We start from the raw sequence: 21,678 nt of genomic DNA, 5'->3' as shown, positions 1-21,678 counted from the left end.
GGTGCTGGGGAATCGAACCTAGGGCCTCGTGTATCCAAGGCAGGCACTCTTGCCACTAGGCTATATCCCCAGCCCTCACCTGGCATTCTTGATGAACTTCCAGGCAGTGAGGAAAATTTGAAGCTAATAAGTCAAACTTTGGTGTTGGAGCTTTTGTTTCAGCTGAAGGATGAGGTCTTGGGATCCTGTCATCTTCCCATCTTCTTCGACCTCTAAAGAGTGTTCTCCTGCCCCTACCATAGTCCCCATTCTGTTCCATCTGCAAAGGGGGACTCTCCTTTGGAAAGTAAGTAGTTCTTGATTCCCTGTGACTGTAGGGTTATGCAGTTCAGGTAGAAAGTTCCTTGAACTAGATCTGTTCAATGGTCCATCCCCCAAGGACACAGAGCCCTCTGTTGAGTGTTCTGAACTGCTGGATGATCTAAAATGAGGCTTCACACAATTTTTTTTTTGAGTGGTCAACCCATATTCATAGCAACAGCACTTGTTTTATATGATCACAAAACTGCCATTGGGAAAGGGAGCCAGTGGTGTTTCAAAGTAAGGTGCAGGACTTGGAGACCAAGATTGAGGTCTTTGTCTATAGACAGAGTACTGATGGTGGGGACTACATACAGGTTGCATAAACACTGGTGAGGGATATTGGGCTTGAGTCTGGATGGGCTGACTATACATACTAGAATCCATTAACCTGTAACCATTTTTTAGCAAAAATTGTATTGATGGCTTTTATCCTTGCCATGACTGGTTTGTGCTAAAATGTTTTAACTTCTTCTCTTAAATATTTAAAAGCCTGTTGTGTATCCATGTCTGACTGGAATGTGACATACCAGTTGCTATTGTGTGCAAATTCAAAACTTATCACTTTGGGGCAGTTTTCACTTTTAAACAATGACTTCACTTCCTCTACTGGTGTTGTTTCAGGAATCTCTCTGAGGATTATGATACAATGCTTATGACTTTGTCTCACTTTCTCACCCTTCTCATCAACTTGTATGTACCATAGGAGAAGATCTCAAGACTTCAAGAATTAAATCAAGATCTCTGGTCAACTTTTTTATTTCTTCCATGTTGGCAACTGTCCAAATTGGGACAAACTGATCACTATCCATTTGAGAGATCAAGTAAAGATCCTTCGACAAATTTTCTCGTGAAAAACAGAATTCTAGTTGTTTCCTCAGACATTCTTTTAGGTCTTCTGTAGAAATTGCTGAACTTTCTCCAGAAATGTCATATATTTGGTAACTCAGATCTTCAGGTCCTAAAATCATTCCATGAGTTGATTCTTTAATGCCTGTAGTATTTCTTGCAGTTTGACAAGATGGAGAATACATTACTTCATATTCCTTATACATATTCTCTGAAAGCTCTGAATTACCCTCAGGAAGCAATCCTGATGTTGCTGTGGTTTCATGCCAAGAGCTTTCAGTTCCATGAGTCAAGGGAGTGGCATCAGAATTTCCTGGAGGAACTTCTTGCCATACTTTGGCGTTAGGATTTAAGCCAGTCCCTTTAGATGTTACCTGCTCCACGAAGAGCAACATACCTTCCTCCACTCCTTCTCCCCGCCCCCCCCCCCCCCACACCCGCCATGACTGCAACTGGCTCACAGGCCTGAGCCCCAATCGCTAGGATAAGGACACTCGCCTTGCCCCTCCACCTGGCAGTGGACCCAGCTCCTCCCCCCAACTGTCTCATTCTTAAAACTCAATGGGTAGGCAGAATTTGTTCCAAAATAAAGAAGTGAAAAATGGAAAAAAAAAGATAGAAGAAGCAAATATTTACTAAATGAAAGCTCACAAGAGAGACAAAAGCAAAGCAAAGCATCACCAGAATAAAAAGGGCCACTGCACAGATAGAAGGTCCAATTTATCAAAAGATAGAAAATTTGTAAAGCAAAAATTCATCCAATTTTGGACAGAAATTGATAAACCAAACCTACAAAGAGAAGAATTAGAGTAACTAAGAACATAAAGTTTGGAGCAATACAATTCACAAACTTTATCTAGTGAAGAATGTAAGATATAATACTTGACAATTAGTATATTTAAGCCTGTCTAGAAATAAAAATTATTATTTCTGGTGCTGATACTGAGGCTTGAGCTCAGGGCCAGGGCATTCTCCCTTAACTGTTTTTACTCAAGGCTGTTGCTCTACCACTTGAGCCACAGCTTTACTTCTGGCTTCTTTCTGGTTAATTGGAAAGAAGAATCTTACAAACTTTTCTGTTTAGGGTTGTTTCTAGCTGTAATTCTCAGATCTCAGCCTCCTGAGCAGCTAGTATTGTAGACCAGCACCTGGCAGAAAATTGGTAGCATTCTACCCCATAGAACCAGTTCATTTCAAAAATCTATTCCTACATTAATCACTTAGTTTGAGTCCAATGCAATGAAGTTAGAAATAGAAAGCAGAAAGATAATTACATAAAAATACTAAAAAAGTTAAAAATAACATTTTGTGTCATGTCAAATACTCATTAATAATAGAAAACAGAAAATAGTTAGAACTGAATATTAATGAAAGTTATCTATCACAGTGTGTTCTTTGTAGCCAACATAATTTAGAATAAATGTAATTTATTGTTCACATGTGTTCTATACAAGAGGGGACAAAATGCCCTAACACAAATGAAGGCATTAGGGAATGAACCTCAGTGTGTGTTAGTTATGACAGTGTCTTGTAGGAGCATGATGGATGTGATGAATCTTATAAGGAATTCAGTAAGGAAGAGTTTGTATACCCTACCTGAGTTGGTCTAGAGCAATGACAAGGACCTTGGGAGGAAAAGGGGTCAGGGACCTTGGGAGGAAAAGGGGTCAGGGAGTTTGTGTGTGCCAGGGAGAGAGAGAGAGAGAGAGAGAGAGAGAGAGAGAGAGAGAGAGAGAGAGAGAGAGAGGTTGAGAGGAAGAGATTAAGAGGGAGAAAGTGAGAGAGAGAGAGAGAGAGAGAGAGAGAGAGAGAGAGAGTTGTGTGGAATGGATGGAAGTCTAGCTACCGTCCTGGAGAGATGGAAAAATGTGGTGCTGTTGGCTCTGAGTGGGGGCGGGGGCCCCCAGACCCAGAGGGCTGACAGCCTCCATGCAGGGACATAGCAAGGAAACAGACTCTCCTCCAGCCACAGAAGAAACACTACCCATGCTCAGATAACTTATTAAAATCTACCTTGTACTTGTGATCTTCAGAGCTATGTGATAACACATTTCTGTTACCTTAAGCCTCTAAAGTTCTGCTCATCTGTTATAGAAGCAAGACACGAATCTGCTTCCCTGGCTCCCGTGGAGGCACATGTACCAGCCATCAACTCACTATCACTTCTGTACCCAGCAGCAAGTTTCCAAAAGAAAAGAGCCATGGGCTGATTTTTTTTTTCTGCATTTGGCACAACACGAGACTCAGGAGAGAAATGACAAATTCTGTTTCTTAATGAGAGAGATCCAGAATCAATTATGAGGGACAAAAATACTGGGAAGGGAAACACTAGGCCTATTATCACAATATGTAGTCATGCTAGAAAAAAATTTGAAGATGCTCTTACCTACCTCAGCAATTATATTCTAAGATATACTCCCTAACCAAGGGAAACACTTGTTCATGCAGTCATCCATGTATACAGTACCACCTCTAAGAGGACCCAAATGGCCATCAAAAAGAGAATGGGAAGCCAGGAGTTGGTGGCCTATAATCCTAGCTACTCATGGGGCTCAGATCTGAGGATCTCATTTTGAAGACAGCCTGGGCAGCAAAGTCCATGAGACTCATCTTCAATTAACTGTCAAAATTCTATAAGTGGACTCCAGTGGTAGAGAGCTGGTCTTGAGAAAAAGCTAAGAGACAGTACCCAGTCTAAGCCCCAGTACTGTCACAGAAAGTTGGGGGAGAGGGGGAGAATGGCAAATGCATTACAGAATATGCGTGTAATTGAGATACTACACAGCATTTAAAAATGAATAGAGTTTTGCACATCAACATGGATAAATCTCACAAGTGTACTTCTAGAAAAGACAAGTCACAGAATACATGCTTTCTGCTTTCATTCATATAGAATGAAAAGAAACTGGGAGATTAAGCATGTATTTGGTAAAAAAAAAAAAAAAAGAAAAAAAAAGAGAGATTCATATGTGATGCGGATAATATGAGTGGAGAGGTGTCCTCCCCCAAACCCTACATTGAAGCCTTAAAAGCCTCATGTGACAGATGTGCATATGGGAGGTAATCAAGGCTAATTAAGGAGTCCTGATCAAAACTTTTTGTGGACTTCTAAGACAAAAAAGAGAGTGAAGTCCTCTACTATGTGAAGACACATTGAGAAAGCGACTATCTCTAAGCGAAGACAGACCTCCACAGGAGCCCACCTACTCTACTGTAGGTAGACTGCCTGCCAGTCTCAGAAGTGGAAGACAGTGGAAGCTGCTCAGTCACCAGTATTTAGTCATGGATGCCTGAGCTAATCCATATAGTAGAGAAAGAGAAATAAGAATATATACGTGGTCAGGTGCTGGTGGCTCCCACCTGTAATCTTAGCTACTTAGGAGGCTGAGATCTAAGGATCGAGGTTGAAAGCCAGCCCATGCAGGAAAGTCCATGAGATTCTCATCTCAAATTCTCCACCAGAAAACCAAAAGTGGTGCTGTGGCTCAAAGATGTTGAGCACTAGCTTTGAGCATAATAGCTCAGGGACAGTGCCCAGGCCCTGAGTTCAAGCCTCATAACAGACCAGAAAAAAAATAGATAAGATGACCATAAAATTCAGTGAGATGGTTACTATTATGTTGGAAAAAGGTGTGATTGGGAAGGGACACTATGAACTTCTAAACTACAAGTAATGTATTTCATCTTTCTTTATTTCTTCTTTCTCTGTCTTTCTCCTTCCTTCCTTCCTTCCTTCCTTCCTTCCTTCCTTCCTTCCTTCCTTCCTCCCTCCCTTCTTCCCTCCCTCCCTCCCTTCCTTCCTTTCTCTCTGTCTCTTTCTTTCTTCTTTCTTTTGAGACACTACTGTTGCTTAAACTCAGGGCGTAGGCACTGTCCCTTAGCTTTTTGTACAAGGCTGGCACTCTACACTTGAACCACAGCTCTAATTTTATTTTTTTTGGTGGTTAATTGAAGATAAGAGGCTCATGGACTTTTCTGCCCAGGATGCCTTTGAACCACAGATCTAAACTTCCTGAGTAGCTAGGATTACAGGTGTGAGACACTGGTATAGAGAGTTTAATATACTTTTTAAGCAGGGGTGCTGGTACACACGGTTTATTACATTTGTTTATACATATCCCTGAACTTGTTTTGGTTTGACTTAAATAAGTTTTCAAGTTGATGATGGTGTGAACGTTATAGTCATTCAGTAGAAGCCATTCTTGGAAGTTTGGTGTGGGTGTTTTTCTGAGTTAATCATCCACACTTAAGTTCTTCTTTTGTGATGCTAAGCAAGCACTACCTCACTCACAACTCCCAGTCTCAGCAATGAGATCCCAAAGGAAGACTACAGTACTCTGTATTTTCAGTCTATCTGTGTTTAGAATTGCATACTGAGTTTGTAGTACCCTGTTTAATGCACAACGTGTTTCAAATCAAAGAATTACTAAATTACATCACCAGCCCTCCTACCAATCCAAGACTTATTGATATGAGAGAAAGTTCCCATGGCTACTCATCAGGGTTCCAGCTGTTGACCTCTCAGCCCTGACCACATGGCTTGCTGGCATTCAGGACTGGGGTGAGCTGTGCTTGGGGTAGTGGCAGAAAGCTACCTCCCAGACTGTCTCCTCTTCAATCTTGATCAGAAGCCAGCTACAGCCAGTCCACAGGAACATCGTAAAGTGCCTTGGTCTGCCTTTGTAGCTATTTTGAGACACATGGCATCAGATAAAGAATAGAGGTTTGTTTGGTCCAGAGTTGTGCAGGCCAGGAAGGTCTCAGGAGCAGGGCGTCAACATCTTCTTGGCATCCGAGGAGAGCTGGTTCCTGCTGGCTCACAGCAGGGGGGGCTCTTTATGACATCACTACTGCTGCCACTGTCATAACTTCATCACATCCTCATCATCCTTCAAAGACCTCACCTCCAAACACCATCAACATAGAAATTTTGGAATCAAACTTCAAACACATGAACAGGGAATACATTCAAACTACAGGACCAGGCAACTTATTGGTCCATGGCACATATGGATCTTCAGCCACCCAGCAACAGAAATGAAAGGCCTGGATGTTGACACAAGTCCTCACTCTTATCTGAGGGCTCTGTGACCCATCACAACTGACAGGAAATTTAGTCAATTTTCTCCAAGCTCTGCAGCCTGCTCCTACATCTGGTAATCCGAAAAGTGAACGTTTACTCTGGTTCTTTGACTTTCCTTCCTTTGTCCTTTTCTTTTTTACTTTTATGACTGAGAAGGGAACTAAGGTCCCTTCTCATGCTAGCAGGTGTTCTATATCTGAGCTACATCCTCATCCATTCCTCTTAAAAATTAATCTTCCAGGTAGCCTGAGCTCTTTACAGCCCCTGGGTGGTACCTGTAGCCTATGAGCAACTCTGTACTAGAGATTATGTCTCTCTGCCTTGCTTTTCTCTGTTTCTACCACCCACTGCTTCTGGAAGCCTGCAGGAGGCAAAGTTTAGCAGTCCTTGAAAACCTCAACCCAGACCTTGCCTGCAGGAGAAAGTTGTGGCAAGCAGCCCTGAAGGCAAGAAAAGCTGTGCCAGTCTTGACTTATGACCTCTCAGCAAAGCACTGGAGCTCTTACTCGCTTCAGAGTAGGCCTCAGGGCCCAGAGAAAGTCTTCTCTTGCACAGCACAGAAATAGGAGAAAATATCTTCCTTAGCTTGCTTCAGGGACCTGAACTCTCAACGGTCCTTGCTTTTTTCTGACTGCATCCAGGACAGGCTTTGCCTGTTGCCAAAGCCCCACAGGGCAGCATCTGAATTGCAAGCTTAAACAAGCATAGGTTAAGAGAGGACAGGTATCTGGGATTTTCCAGAGTTGCTGAAATGAAAAGGGGTCAAAAGATACTTGAAAACATTTATCTTCTTTGGTAGATTCTACTCACTGAAAGGGACTAATGAATATGCTTTATTTTTTCTAGGCCTGCACAGGGAAAGGCAGTTATTGAGTATTTACCTGGGAGGCTGACGTGCTCCTCATCCTTTCACCTTTGTGGTCTCCTGCCCAAGGCCCAAAAATGGAACCTTGCGGCCTGGACAGTCCAGCCAGCATTTCAGAAAACAGACTCTGAAATCTGGAACTAGGTTAGGAGGGGCCCAGAGCCCAGGCTTGTAGAACAATCCTCCTCTCAGCCTGATACTCCCTCATTGCCTCTAGGTCCTTGCTGGTTGGGAATAAGTGACTGAGCCCCTAAAACCCATCCTCCTGGGTGAGATGGGCTCGTGCACAGGATAAACCCAGATCATTTCACTTCTAGGGCTCTTGGAGCCCGTGTATTATGTCAAACTTTCCAGGAAAGGGCACTGCAGTGGCTCCAGCCCTGTACCTCCATGTGTTCCAGAGCAAACAATGAGAAGGACTGTACACTCAGGATGGGTATTAATTAAAGTGGCAGATTGAACAGGCACACTTACCTTTGTGCTCTTAATAAGCCCCACAAAAATGTAGCATACGCATAAATAACAGATAAACTCATAAAGAGGGGGAAGGGAGGAAGGAGAAGGAGAGAGGGGAGGGTGAAAGAAGGAAAAAAAGAGGGAGAACAACATAGATGAGAGAGAGATCAACTCTGTGCTGGAAAAGAAGCAGGCAGACAAGGTATAGGGAGCAATTCAGCAGGTCAAGGAGGCTAGGCCCACGTCCACCACAGAAGGTGAAGCTGCTGGAGATAGGAACAAGCTGAGCCAGAGCCACCTGCTGGAAGAGGAAGAGGGACCTGAGTTGCTGGCAGCGGCCTGTGCCAGGAGCAGTGAAACTCCTAGAAGAAAAGGTTGAAAGGAAGAAGATATCAAAAAGAAGAGAAAAGGAAAATATCACAAAGATTAAAGAAAGATACATTACATTAGACTTGCTACTTTAACCTGGAGAGTTTGTTTACATAGTCATTAAAGAGTTTGAATAGCAACAAATTCACAGAAAATTCAACAGCAACTACATCAAACAACAACAGAAAGCCCAAAGAATGAGCAATAATTACCTCCGGGGTGGGGGGGAGGGGGGTTGAACAAGGAAAGAATCATAATACATTATTAAACAAGCAAGTAAATAATGTTTACATAATCATATTGTGAAGCATTATGTGAATTATAATGTACAGTACTGATCTAATAAAGTAAAAAATTATTTCTATGACCAAAGACATTTATTTACAGGTAACTTTGCTGAAGCAAAAAGTAATGACCAGAATCCTCACTCACTACCTTCTTCCTGATGAGCCACTATAGGGTGGTTCTCTTGCTAGAATAGGCAGCTCAGTCTGGCCCTATGGGGGAAAAAAAGAAAAGAATTCCTCTGAAGTCTGCAAATACAGTTCTTAATCCAACCAATGACCAGTTTGACATGGCCAGAAACTGAGTCCTAAAAACACAGACATGCTGTCTGTACATTCTTCCCACTTTTCCAAAGAGTGGGGTACAGTGATAGATTTGGGTTCTAGATTCTGCTCTGTCCAGAATATGCTGCACCATTTCCTTCAAGCAAGCCATTTGACTCTGGACCTTGTTTGATCCCCTCATAGATTAAGATGAGGGCATAGCCCACAAAGCTGTTGTGAAGGCAGTTGACGGCAATACTATCACTAACTAAGCACTTCCTGCTTGCCAGATTTAGTGACATTTGCTTAATTTTTTTCTTGAAATTTATCTATTTATTTTTCTTATCTTTAAGTAGTTGTACAAAGGGTTTCATTCATCATGTGAGCTCATAAGTGCAATGCATATCGACCACTATCAGCCCTTCTATCATTCTCCCTCTTCTGTTCACCCAGCCCTCAAGGTACCTGGTCCCATTTTTACACATGTAAACTGGATAATATGACTGTATTTGCCCACTCTTCTTCTCCATTTGTCCGCCCTAGTGACCTTATTTGGTTCTCACAATGAGCCTATTGTTTTCCCCAACCCACAAATGAGAAAATGACAGAAACACCTCTAATCAATCAGTTCTCTCTAATTATTCTTTCAAACTTTAGTCAGAAAGACCCGTTTGACCATGTACAGGTCTCAGCAGTCATTTGCCTGCCCCTCCAAACCCTTTGCAAATACTCTAAGTCTTAATGTTTGCATGTTTCCACTTCTCTTCCAACTGAATATCCAAAAACAATCAGGAAAAAGAGATACAGAGTTGCTACCTTTGAAAATTTGAAGTGACATCTGCAATTCAAAACCACATCATAGAAGGGAGGGCAGCTGGCCACATATGGGCACACTATCCAGGACAGAGGAGGACTGGAGTATAACTATCACACCACACAATTCACTGACAGCCAGTAGATCCTTAGAGCAAATTGGGAGTGCAAAGCCCCAGAGTCTTGTCAGAATCCACTAACTCTGGATGAAAGCGATGCTTCCTGAGATTGAGTTTGCAGGAGAAGTTGATGGGCTGTGCATAAAATTAAGAACAGAAGCTCCATTTCTTAGGAAAAGATGGCATTGTGGTAGGCCAGAGGGAAGTCTACATTCTGAGAAGCCATTAAGTGCAGATCTAAGCTGAGAAAAACAAAAGGGTAAACATTCTGTAAGAACCGCCTGCCAACAGTTGGTCTGGGAGAGTTTGCTCATAAAAAGGTTGTCAAAGGAGTTATGCAAAGGCATTATTGCAAAGGGAAGAATGAAGGGCAAGCACTCACTACAGGAAGAGCATGTGAAGTGCTGTAAATGTTAATGAGTTCACCATCTCAAAATGTATCTACTATCTTTCTCTTGGTAACCACAGAGATAGCTTGCAGGACCTAGGTATCCTAATCCATGATAATCAAATCCTTTATATAATTTGTCTATAACTTATGCACAGATTCCCATAAACTTTAAGTCACCACTAGATGACTTACAATAACAAATACAGTGTCTATACATAGCTTCATTTACATGGGTGTGGTATAATATTTGGTGAAACTTAAGTTTTACTTTTTAGATCTTTCTGGAATATTGTTTCCAAGTATTTTATATTTGCCATTGATTGAATTCAAAGATGCTATGGCTTAGAGATGAAATGACCCCTCTATGTTCAACACTTGGTTCCTAGCTGGTGGTTCTGTTTTGGGATGCGGTAGGAACTTTAGGAGGTAGGGAATAGGTCATTTCCTTCAGGAAATAGGTCATTGTGGGTGAGGCTTTCAAGGTTACACCTGGTCTCCAAGCCATTTCTTTTTACCATAAAGATGCTCCTTGTCCACATGCTCCCACTGCCATGATGTTTTCCCAAGCAAGGTAAGGCCAAGCAACCATGAACTGACTGATGGCTCTGAAGTTATGAGCCAAAATAAAGTTTTCCCTTAAGGCTATTTTTCTCAGATATTATCCCAGTAAAAAGAAGTCTGATTAATACAGATGCAAAATCTCTATTACAGAAGACCAAATACACATATTGCAAAATATTTCATATGAAACATATCTGCCCATTTTGCCAATGAAATAATTGGTATTTTAAAAAGTTTTGCCATAGAGAGCTAGTTTGATTGCATATTCAAAGGGGTGAAATGTAGCCAGGTTTTAATTCCTTGAGAGTATTTGGTGAACTACCTTGAGGGTAGTTGATGAACACTATCACCTTTCAATTTTCCCTACCAATTTTCTGAAGCACTCATGGCCTAGGAAGACCATCTCCTGATAAGGACCTTTGGGGCCCATTTTTTTTTATATCCCCTGGGAACATATTTCTCTAGGGATCATTTTCTCTACAAGTCATCCACACCATCCAAGGAAGTTAGCCTTTTAAGATGGACCAGCAGGAATCATGAATAGACAGATGCAAGAAGATTTCCAAAGCCATTTATATGAACCTTGAGTTCCCAAGGAATGCTGCCTTTCAAGCAAAGAAGTGGGAGTTTGAAGAAGGGAATGGGCTCATGTGAGTCTGATTTGTCCCTTAAACAATGTTATAATGCCCTATTCAAAGTGCATCTGTAGGCAAGCAACAATAGATTACTAAAAGTAATTAATTAATTAAAAGTCAAACTGACCAAACAAATATATGACCAACAAGTAGCAGAAAAGGTATTTGTGATGGGGTGAAATAACTTATGGAAACTGAAGATGGATGGCTATAATATATCAAACACAAAGAAAATAGCCTCAGCGGAGCAAAACCAAAACAATAACCGCACTAATTTTTTTTTTCCTAGTGTTGGGATTTAAACTGTGGCCTGATGAGTCTGAAGCAGGTGCGGTACCATGCTATACCTCCAATCCCAGGCAATTTATTTCTTGTCAGTACAGGAGTTTGAATTCAGAGCACAGTGCTCTCACTTGGCTTTGCTCTCTCACCATGCACGCTGAGCTACATTTCTAACCCAGCTTTTTGCTGGTTGTTTTGTAGAGAGAGTCTCATAGTCTTTTCTGCCTGTGCTTGACTTGGAAACAAATTCTTCCAGTTATCAATCTCCTGAGTAGATAGTGTTACAGGCTTGAGCTGCTCACTCTCAGCTGTTAGTTTTTAATAGGTGTATAGAGATGCCTGTGGTACATGTTTTTAATTTATGTGCCTCTAGTGACGAAATGCTGATCTTTCAGATAGATCTTTGAAATCATGCCTATGAAAACTCCTGCTCAGTTTTTACTGCATTAGTTTTTTGAGGGTTGTGTGTGTGTATGTGTGTGTGTGTGTGTGCATGCGTGCGTGTATGCACATGTGCACATGTGCATGGTACTGGGGCTTGAACTCAGGGCCTGAGCATGACCCCTTAGCTTTTTCATTTAAGGCTAGTGCTCTACCACTTGAGTCACAGTTCTCTCGAGGTTTTCGTATTTAATTAGAGGTGAGAGTCTCATGGACTTTCCTACCCAAGCTGGCTTAGAACTGCAATCCTTAGATCTCAGCCTCCTAGTAGCTAGGATTATAGGCATGAGCCACTGGTACCTGGCTTTTTGACTTCCTTTGAGAAGTCTTTACATGTACTGAAAAGTGCGCCCTTTATGAGACATGGTATTTGGAAACATTTTCCCTGTAGTGTTTCATTTTTATAAAAAGTAGCTTCTTCCAAAGAGTAAAAGCATTTAGTTACAATATGCTCCCATTTATTTGTTTTTCTCTGTTATATATTGTACATTTGTTGTTATACCTAATCCAATATAATATTTCTTCCTATGTTGTCTTCCAGAAGCTTTTTATAGATTTTAGATTTTACCTTTACATCTATTATCCACTTGAACATAAATCTAGTATGTTTGGTGAGGTAGGCATCCGTATTTTTGGCTTTCAGTTTTGTTTTGCTTTGTTGGTAAATGGATGTCCAATTATACCAACACATGCTGAAAAGATTATTCCTTATTTTGTATATATACACACTGGAATTTTATTTATGTATTCCATCACTTGAAAAGAAATGAAAGGATCCAAGAAAAATCATGCTAAATGAAGCAAGCAAGGCCCAGAGAGACAAAGGATCCATGTTTTCTCATATGTGGAATCTAGAATTCATATATAAATATATAAGGAAACACTTCATGATGATATCTAAGTGTACATAGGCATATTAACTGAAATATGTTAGACTCAGGAGAATACAAACAGTGTAATTCTATAGAAAAGCTAACTCACACTCCAACAAAATAAACACCAGGAAATGGGCATTTAAAAGGGGGATCAAAGAGAGGCAGGTAGATGAAGGAAGAGAGGAAGGCAGGGAGAATGCAGTCATAAAATTCAATGCATATCTTGCAAAAGGAAGAAAATTGAGGCAAGGGTAGGACTGTGAGTGATGGGGAACATGATAAAAGGGGTGGCATTGATCATGAAGCACTGTGTTTATAAATTGCATTGTTGAATGGCAAATTTTTTGTACAGCTACTTTAAAATAAAGAAGGTAATATTTCATAAGTTCTTTCTTAAGGTTAAAATTTTATTTTGTACATGGAGATAAGTAACAAAGTAGATTTTAGGTGCTCTCACCAACAAATTAATAGTAAATGTGTGAAGTAATATAAATATTAACTTGAGTTAGCCATTCTACAGTGTATACATATTTCAGAATATCATATATAGCACAAGCATATACAATTTTTCCTCAGTTCAAAAATACTATGTTGAAGAAGAATGAAATTAGAGGCTTTATTCTACTATGAGTTTTTGTTCCTTTCTATGTCAAAGTGATAATTCTAATAGACACAGAAGAGATGCATATTAAAATGTCCATCTCAAATATTTAATCCTCCCTCCCAAATGCTAGGTAATAGTGCCATACTATTTGTGATTTGTTATTTCAACATTTTGAATGACCCCCATTATGCACCTTATCTTTCCCACTTGACTTATTTGTGGAGCAGTTAAGGAGGCTGTGCTGAGCCATGTGATATTCCCATTCCTATCCACCTCAGTACAGATGAGCATCCCAAATCAGATTATCTCAAACCCAAAATGCTCTAAACTTTGAAACTTCTTAATAAATACATGAAGCCACACTGAAAGATTCTATATTATGAAGTATTTCTTTACATTCAAAAAATTTAAAATATAATATACATTATAAAAACATATGCTACACATTATACATATATGTATATATTTATATGTATATTATATGTATTAATGTGTGTGTGTGTGTGTGTGTGTGTGTGTGTGTGTGTGTATCTCCAGGTGCTGATGGCTCACAACTGTAATCAGGAGGCTGAGACCTGAAGATCACCAGCCTAGGCAGGAATATTCAGTGAGGCTCTTATCTCCAATTAACCCCCTGAAAACTGGAAGTAGTGCCTTGAACAAAAATGTTCAGGGACAGCACACAAACCCCAAGTTCAAGCCCCATGACTGACAAAAAAAATTATGTGTGTGTGTATGTATGTGTATGTGTGTGTAAGTTTTTCTTTTTGCTTGAGTCTGAGTCTCATTCCCAACATATCTTATTCTGTATAAGAAGATATGCTAATATCTAGAATCCCAAACACCTCTTGTACCAATAATTTTTTCTAACTATAGTTTCAATCTGTCCCCAAAGGAGCTGAATCAGCTTTGAAGCTTCTTGAAGCTTCTAGTACTCAGTTCTTAAAGTGGCTAGAATTAAGAGAACCGAAGGTGGGTATGGAAGGGGCCAGGGATGGTGTTGCCGTTTCCTGAGCTCTGTGTTGCGTAACTGTCCTGAGGCTGGTAGAGACAGAACTGTGGTATTATGGCCACTAATTGAAGAATGAAATTTGTATAAATTGAGGACTCCCTTTCTGTTACCCTAGGAGCCATTTGGACTTTAAGTTGGTCTCTGAGTCTATGAAAATGCAATGACCAAATGCAACTCAGCATATTCGATGAGAATTTTGGCCTCTGTGATTCTGGAGCTGCAAACATGGAGAAACACTTGCAGCTTTGGCCCAAGACCCTTCCAGGACACCAAAAATATTCTTTCTGTTCTAAATTAACAATTTGGAAATCAGTTATACATGGGTTATTCCATCTATCTTTCCATCATGCTTACTGTGGCTTTATACTGAATCTCCATACCAGAGAATGTCAATGCTACAATTTCATTTTTCTTCTAGGAAAATATTGGCTATTTTAAGTCCTTTGTCTTTCCATATGAAATTTGAAGTCAATTTGTATATTCCTACCAAAAAATTTTTTATGTTTCTGATTGGAATTGTGTTCTATCTATATACGGATTAAGGGAGAATTGTCCTCTTTATAAGCACATTATGTACTCATGTATAAGGAATATCTTTCCATCTGTTTAGGCTTCTTCAAATTTCTTTTAACAATGCAATATAGTTTCTTCGTATATGTTTTGAAACTTGAAATGGTATTTGTGTGCAAAAAATTGAATTTAGGGTCTCAAATGTTCTGGTGCTCTACACCTTCAGCCTTCATTTCTGACTGCTCACTCTTAGCATACAGAAATAACCATTATAAGCTGGGCATTGTGGCTCATGCCTGTAATCCCTGATACGCAGGTGGCTTAGACCTGAGGATTGAGGTTCAAAATATGTCCAGGCAGAAAAGTCCATGAGACTCCAATTAACTAGCAAAAAGCTGGAAGTGGATCTGGGGCTTAAGTGGTAGAGTGCCGTGGGCCAGCCATAGCACTTACAAGGATTCTGAGGATGATGAAGGAGATGGAGAGAAGGCTGAATGGCACAACTCTGTTTATTTCAGCAAAATCCTTTAGTTATATACACCTTCTATATTTGTCACAAGTTTGCATGCTACCCTGGGACCCTCTGCTGGGAAAAGTGCAGACAGCAGGCATTCTATTTCATTCTATTTCAATCAAGCTTTGTCTAGAATGCCTCACCAGATAAGCCCCCAGGCCCAGAAGCTGAAAGAAGCACTTCCCCAAAAGGAAAGGGCAAACCTATGCAGCCCTGAGGGTTGGCGACAATGGGGTGGAGCCTTTGCTCACACCTATCCAGCTCCTGGCACCTCAGGGTCTGCACAAAAGGGCAGGTACCTGCAACCCCAAGGGTTGGAGTCAATGGAGGTGAAGCCTTTGCTCACACCTTGCCAGCTCCTGGCACCTCAGAGTCTGCAACAGTACAGCTCCAGTCTTGAGTGATAAAGTCCCCAAGTTCAAGAACCAGTACTCACTGACACATGTGCTTATACACACACACCAATAATAATAATAATAATAATAATAATGATGGCAATAATAATACTTTCACATAATAAATAAATATAACAAATTCAATTCATATAGTTCAAGATCAGCCACTGAAGACATGTCTATACTTGAGGGAAAGTCGTGCAGCTCTGTTGTTCTTCTAACTCCTGCCCACTTTTCCTGAAGACTAGGCACACAATGTTTATCTTCACCCTGACATCTTGTAGGGAGGGGCTACAATTCTTTACAGCCCTGCTAGACCACAGGTGACAGGTGATCTATTGTATTCTTGTAGCTCAGCTGAGCCCATCCTGAAATGTTCTAATAAGCCTGACTAAAGGCCTGAGTATGCCAATGATGGAAACAGGCACATGCCCGTCACTGGATGCAATGTGAGTGCAGCTCACTTACATTGAGCCTGATACTTCAGAGGTTCTCTTGAGAGCTGATGGTGTGGGAAGGGACTCTGAAGTGAGAGAATGAATTCGTTCATCTTGGAGAAATAGTGGAGCAAACAGTTTAAGCCACCTTCCTTATGAAAATAATTTAAATGGAAAGTTCCAGTATTAAAAAGAAATCTGAAATGACCTCAGGAAGTGGTACTGCTTCAGTAACTTCTGTCATAAAATGTGGAAGCATGATTCAGAACAGTCAGAATCTGCTGGACCTCCAGGACCAGGGACCAGGGAATCCATATGCCTCCTCTTTGAGCAGCAGGGTCCATAGATAGCATGCACAAATCTTCTGTGGGCAGTGGAAAGTGTGTCTTCATTTACTTGTGAAGCACAGTTTGTTGAGTGTCCACTGCTTTCAAGACACAGTTGGGCAGAAAGAAGAAAACAAAGCTGTAAACAGATGGTCATGATAAAATCTACAGTAACTATAGTTATGGGTTAAAAATACAGTTCAATTAAAATTATTCTGGGAAAGGACTCGCAAAAGTTAATGTACCTGAAGACTGTTGCTGTTCCAAGAGCAAGATAGATGGTGAGGAGTTCCCTTTTTGTTTTTTTCTAAAAATACATAGTTATTGATCAAGTTATACCGTATTAGTAAATTGACATTGAATTGAAATTTCTTTGTACAACTAAAGATAATAAAAATAAAATTATAAAAATATAAAAATTTATGTCAAAAATGTCTTTAAAAGTGAAGGGAAGTAGTAAAATAAATCTAGAGGAAAAAAAGTTCAGCTTTAGTGAAGCCTAAAAGTTTTGCTGGGCACTGGTCTGAGTGCTCACTCCTTAATCGTAACTACTCAGGAGGCTGAGCTTTGAGGATCACTGTTCAAAGCCAGCCTGGGCAGGAAAGCCCATTATCTCCAGTAAACTACCAAAAAGCTAGAAGTGGAGCTGTAGCTCAAGTGGTAGAGTGTTAGCCCTGGGAGAGGGGGGCAGGAAGTTTAGAGACAAGGCCCAGGCCCTGAGTTCAAGCCCTGGGACTTGTACATACACATAGAAAAGTTAAACAATTTTTTATTTATTGGTCGCTCAGACATCCAAAGAAGGAAGTGACCAACACAGCATTTCTGGTGGAAACTATGAATGGTTGTGGAATCCATCATCGCAGTGCAAAATTTAACCAATGTTATAAAATATAATTAAGTAAAAGGTTTATATTTCTTTAAATAGAGCCCATGCAAATGGGGTACTCTAAACCTTAAATTTTGTCAGTGTCTAAGTGAATCCCCATTTGCAAGGACAGCAGAGCCAGTACCAGGAAAGATAAAGGATGCAGTTCCAATTGAAATACACACAAGAAATCAAAGTCAGTATCTTTCAAAAGTAAATTTATATTAGAAATTGTTTCAGGAAAACCATTTCATAATACCTGAACTGGGAAATTGGAAAGCTCTTTTCAGAGAGGGGTCCTCAGAAAAGATCTGATCCACATGTTTGGGAAAAAATAATTTAAATATATATTTTCTTTCTTTTTTAAATATATATTTTTCTTGCTAAAAATGCCCAAGTGAATGTTTTAAAATTCTATGAAAGGACAAAACAGATGGCTTAGGATAGCTCTCATTGGCTAATACATGATGATGTGAGCAAAAGAAAAAGAGCTGTAATCACTTATTGGAAAAAGGTGAATCCATACTTAATTATCCCCATCATTATTTTATAAGAAATACAGCCTGGCATTGATGGCTCATACCTGTAATCCTACCTACTCAGGAGTCTGAGATCTGAGGACTGTGATTCAAAGCCAGCTCTGTCACAAAAGTCTGTGAGATTCTTATCTCCAATTAATCAACAAAAAGCCAGAAGTAGAGCTATGGCTCAAGTGGTAGAACACTAGCCTTGAGCAAAAATGTTCAGAGACACCACCCAGGCTCTAGGAACTTCAAGTTCCAAGGACCATCACACAGGAAAAGAAAGGAAGAGAAAGGAAGAGAAAGGAAAGGAAGCTCTTAAATGCAAAGGAATGATATCAGAAAGAATGACATTGTCCCATTTAGAAGGAATAAGACTTGGAAAAAATTTAAGTGAGGTAAGCCAGGCCCAAAGCAATATAGGTTGCATGGTTTCCCTCATTTGTAATAACTACAATGTCTATGATATTCTTAGCAGGGGATCACAATAGACCAATCACTAAGCGCATATGACTATATAGAATGAAGCATATAAACATGAACTCCAAGAATTGGAAACAAGAGGTTCTTATTATGTTCCTGCATGCAGCTATTTCTATTTTCTTTCTTCTGTTTTAGTTTTCTGTATCCTGTGTCTTGTATATAAGCTTATTTGATCCATGGAAGGGAAAGGGAATCACAGAAACAGCAGGACAAAGGATGAACTAATATAACAATGGTACTCACTATACCCACTATGTTGGAAATAAACTTTACAATGATGGGAGTGGGAGTGGGGAGTGATAAGTGGAGAAAATGAGGGAGGGGGTAACAATGGTCATAAAGAAATGTACTCATTGCCTTATTTTTGTAACTTTAACCCCCTATTCATCACCTTTACAATAAAATTTTTAAAAAGAAAGAAAAATGCAAAGGAAGGGAAACCATAATAAATGATGGTTGTTTCTTCACTGTAGGTGCGTAGTGAGGAAGCCATCCCTATCCTTGATTCCTAGGAGTGTGACCTAGATGCGAGATCATCCATCCACCTTTGCTTCTGTCTAGGAGAGAACTGATTATGCAGGAACCTGAGTGTCTACAGATTGCCAGAAGAGATCAGCACTGTACCACCACCACCAGAGGGAGGGCGGGAGAGGAGGGGAGAATGTGTGTATGAGGGAGAGAGGGAAAATGGGAGAAAAGGGAGAGAGGCAGAGACAGGGAGAAAAGGAGAAACATTGACTCATTCGGTAGAAGATTCGACCATAGGAAATGGTAGAATGTAGCTAACTCAAAACTAGGAGTCCTCCTGGCTGGAGGTGTTTGAGTCCCTGTGGACTCTAGTGGGTTGTAATAAAACAGAGCAGTACAACCAAAGGGAAACGATGTGCTGGGGATTGTTTGGGGGCACAAGAAGAGGGAGGGAGCACTCCAACCCAAGGCAAGGAAAGGCTCTTGCCCAACTCAGGAGCCCTGACCTCCTTTGGGCCTCCCACAAGTCTTAAACAAGGACTTCCAGTCCCTTCCCTCTGAGTCTGTCTGCCTCTGTCTGGCTCTCTGTCAAAATTAGCCTGTCACCAGCACCAAGACTGCTCCGCCTTCCCTTACCCGCACCAACGCCTAGACTGCACTGCACTCCCCCACCCCAACCTCCTCACCAAAAAGAGTACACTGCCTTCCCCCACGCAAACCCCCTCACCAATAGCTAGACTGCACCACTTTCCCCCAAGCCAACCCCCTCACCAACACCTAGACTGCTCCACCTTCCCCCACGCCAACTCCCTCACCAACACCAAGACTGCTCTGCCTTTCCCCAAGCCAACCCCCTCACCAACACCAAGATTGCAAGGCTTTCCCCCACGCTGACCCCCTCACCAAGACGTAGACTGCTCTGCATTCCCCCATGACAATCCCAACACCAAAACTACACTGCCTTCCCCTCACTCCAACTCCCTCACTAACACCTACACTGCACCGCCTTCCCCCACGCCAAGCCTCACAACACCATGACTGCTCTGCATTCCCCCACCCCAACCTCCTCACCAACAAGAGTACACTGCCTTCCCCCACGCAAACCCCCTCACCAATAGCTAGACTGCACTGCCTTCCCCCACGACAACCCCCCCACCAACACCAAGACTACTCCGCCTTCCTCCAAAGCCAACTCCCTCATCAACACCTAGACTGCACCGCCTTCCCCCACGCCAACCCCCTCACCAACACCAAGATTGCAAGGCCTTCCCCCACGCTGACCCCCTCACCAAGACCTAGACTGCTCCACCTTCCCCCACAAAAACCCCCACACCAACACCTAGACTGCACCGTCTTCCCCCACTACAACCCCCACACCGCCACTCCCTGGCCAGGCAACGCAACCAGCCAATGGGCCCTTGTCTGCAGCTCCTAGAGGAGGGGTCCCTACCGCGTTCTTCCCCTCCCCTGAGAGGAGGGGTCCCCACGGCGTTCCCCCTTCCCCTGAGAGGAGGGGTCCTCACCGCGTTTTCCCCTCCCTCCCCCAGGACTGCGGCAGGCAGCAGACCTCACGCATGGAGCGCTCTGTGGGCGCTGCCTTTTCATTACTATTAATAGTATAGGCACGTAAAGAAGGCTCGGAACCGCGTGCCATGCCTGGCTAACCGGTTACACCCTTTCTCCGGAGCCTGCTCCGACCCAGGGACCGGACGGTGTAGCGAGGCTGGCATGACTTAGCCCCTGGGGAGAGGTGGGGTCGGCTGGTCCCAGCGATCTGCACAACGGAGGAGTGGGGCACCCACACTTGTTGGGGACGCATTGGGGGCGCACTGCGGACCCAGGCGGGGAGAGCAGGCGACAGGGCCCGGGGAAAGCGAACCCGAGGCCTGTGCGGCGCAGAGACGCAGCACGGCCGGGTGAGAAGCACAAAGCTAGCCGCGGGCGATCGTGACGGCGGCTGCACTGAGGCGGAGCCCCCTGGAGCAGCTCCCCAGGCCGCGCATCGCCTTCCTCGCCGCCGCGTGAGTCGCCAGCGCCCGCTGGCCTCTGCCTGGCCCCGCCTCTGCCGTCGCCGGGAAGCTCGGCCCCGCCGAGGCGCAGCCGCGGAGCCCCGAGCAGCAACGGGAGCGTGCGTTCCCCGCCCAGCCGCCCCGGGCCCAGCGGCGCCTGGAGCTGACCGTGGTGCTGACCTCGTGGCTCCTGCTCGCGCCCGCGCGGGTCTCTGTCACGGCCGCGCCCTTCCACACTCCGAGGCCCTTGCGGTAAGTCACCCACACCCTGAGAGGACGCGCTGGTCCCCGATCCACTGATGTGGATGCAGGAGGGCGGGAGGGAGCGGTTATACGTTGGCTGGAGAGCATGGGGGAGCGCGCAGATCCCGGTGGGTGGACACCCCTCCACACCGCGGTGCCCTGGTGCTGATGGCAGGAGCCTGAGGTTTGAGGGCGGCGACCCGTTAGGGCTGAGCTAGGGACTGGGTGGTGCTGGGGTTGTGAAGGCGCCTAGGGGTTGTGAAGGCCCATCTCCCCACTCAGCAGTTGAGGAGTGCCCAGGGGCCCCTCAGAAGAGACCCAGCCAGGATCCAGCACCTTTGCTCCCCAAAAGGCTCTTTGTCTTCCAAACGTGGGGGTGGGGGGCTTGGTGATGCCTTCAGAAAAGATTCTATTTTGCTTTCTCTGCACCTCACTCCCACTGCAGACACAGGAGCTTTTCCATTTCACAATGGTCTGCACTCCACCCACCCAATTGATTACCCAGTCTGTTTCAGAGACAATCCACTGCTCAAAGCCTCACCTCACTCCAATCTCCATCAGTCCCTCACTGGGGCTTCTCCCCCACACCTGCCTTTTCTATGCCCCCCCCCCCATATCACTGCTAAGGCTTTCCTGGATATTGGGAGCTAAGTAAGGGGGAGGCATAGCAAACATTAAACATCTTAGTCCAACACTTATCTCAA

At 42.9% G+C, this 21,678-nt stretch overlaps 1 pseudogene; it reads right to left on the bottom strand.

Moving 5' to 3' along the window:
* Positions 1–599: 599 nt before the first annotated feature.
* On the bottom strand, positions 600–1,544 carry LOC125350059 (annotated as a pseudogene).
* Between the last annotated feature and the right edge of the window lie 20,134 nt (positions 1,545–21,678).

The sequence above is a fragment of the Perognathus longimembris genome, chromosome 4 (assembly GCF_023159225.1).
Source record: "Perognathus longimembris pacificus isolate PPM17 chromosome 4, ASM2315922v1, whole genome shotgun sequence".
NCBI classification, from domain to species: domain Eukaryota; kingdom Metazoa; phylum Chordata; class Mammalia; order Rodentia; family Heteromyidae; genus Perognathus; species Perognathus longimembris.
The sequence above is the reverse complement of the archived record's forward strand: the minus strand, read 5'-3'. Positions and strand labels throughout refer to the sequence as shown.